Source organism: Elephantulus edwardii, unplaced genomic scaffold (genome assembly GCF_000299155.1).
Source record: "Elephantulus edwardii isolate Elephantulus edwardi_28Jun2011 unplaced genomic scaffold, EleEdw1.0 scaffold00189, whole genome shotgun sequence".
In the NCBI taxonomy this organism is placed as follows: Eukaryota; Metazoa; Chordata; class Mammalia; order Macroscelidea; family Macroscelididae; genus Elephantulus; species Elephantulus edwardii.
In genome coordinates, this window is record NW_006399939.1 from 5717065 (window position 1) to 5718777 (window position 1713).

The window sequence follows — 1713 nt, forward strand, 5'->3', positions numbered from 1 at the left end:
AGCTCCCCAAAACTTGTCTTTCATTTCCAATTTAGATCCCTTCAGTAATCCCTTCCATTAACGGCCATCTTCTTTGTATCTTTGATCCCTTCCATGCTGTCCTTGTGGATATGCTTCTGAAGGGGCAGAGCAGCTGACTAGGTTGGGGTCAGAAGTTGCTGAAGTGGGCATGGCAGGTGGTGTGGAGGATGGTACAGCACTACCTCTGAGGACTGTACAGAGAGGTCAACCAAAGACCTCAGCCTGCACTCTAGTTCCTCTGCCTGTGGACATAGTAACACACACAAGGAGGTCTCTAGGTGTGGGTGTAGATGCCCGCTAGCTCCCGAGATGTTTAGGTGGCTCACAGGTGTGTCAGCCCTTAAACAGCATCAAATCATCCATGCAGTATAGCTTCTCTCATGTTAATTCTTTCCCAACCCTTTTCAAATCAAAGAGAAAGAATCAACTTGGTGTCAGCAGTTTGGAATACGTCACTAATGCTCGTGGATCTCCCTTCTAAAGGAGAACAGGCCTGAAATCAGAGTGCACGGCAGCACCGGCATCTCCCTGAAATGTGATAACGCGGCTTTGTTTACAATGAATTTATTTTGCATGTAATGTTGATATTCCATACCTGGTGGAACTTCATAGGGATCTAAAGTTTCCATCTTACATGAATTTAGTTAAAGTTTAATAGGTGAGACAGCTTAATGGAAAATCACACTTTTAATAGTCTGTGGTATGTAGATAAGGCAAAGGTGGTCATGGTGGCACCTGAAATGGCCAAACACTGAACTGCAAGAGCATGAAAACCTGTTTCAGCTCAAATGGTCTGTGACTCAGTGTCGTAGACCATGAGAAATGTCATCCAGGCCAGCCTGGGGGTCTGACTGACCCTAAATCATTGAGCCCACATTGAGGGTGGCTCACCTCATGCCTCCTCCATTGTAGCTGTCGTCTCCCTGCGTTACGACAGGTGCTTTCTTTCTTGCTTCTCCCAGCAGACATGGACTCACATACTTGACTTCTTTTTAGTCTATTTTCAATGTCAACACAAAGTATAACACACAGAAGTCCTCAAGGGTTGATTTGTGTTGTTGGTTTTGGTTCATTGGGTTGTTGGTTTTGGTTCATTGGGCTGTTGGTTTTTGGTGGTTATTTTTTTCATGGCACAAGTGTAAAATGAATTAATATATGTTTGTGTTGCAAACTAGAACCCTTAATACTGTTAATAGTAACCCTAAGTATATGTTGAAATGTTCAGTCCTTACAAAGCATCTCCTTTGCTCATGATAACCCTCCCCTTGCCATTTTTTTCCTGGCTTTCTTTTTAGTGAAAAACTGATCTGTTTCTTTTGCACAGTAATCTACAAGATACTATGGGTAGTGTACAAAGTATAATCTCATGTAAGTTGTAAAACAGTGATGTTGGAGCCATTCAGACTTGGGTTTGACTACTTACTGCCTCTGACATTTAATGTCTGAAATACTGGAGGCCATTTGTCTTTGTGAAGTTCTCGCTGTATAAACTGTGCGAGGTGAAGGTGGCAGCATCGGGTTTCCACTGAGTCCACAAGGGAATGCAATCCCCACCCACAATATCTATCCATAGTGTAAAACTGATTCCTATGAGGTCAGACATGCCCCCATGCTCCCCATACATAATGCTAATGATTCTAACACCTACCGTCCCTCCTCTGCTATTGGACCCATCAATCAATTGAAATGGCC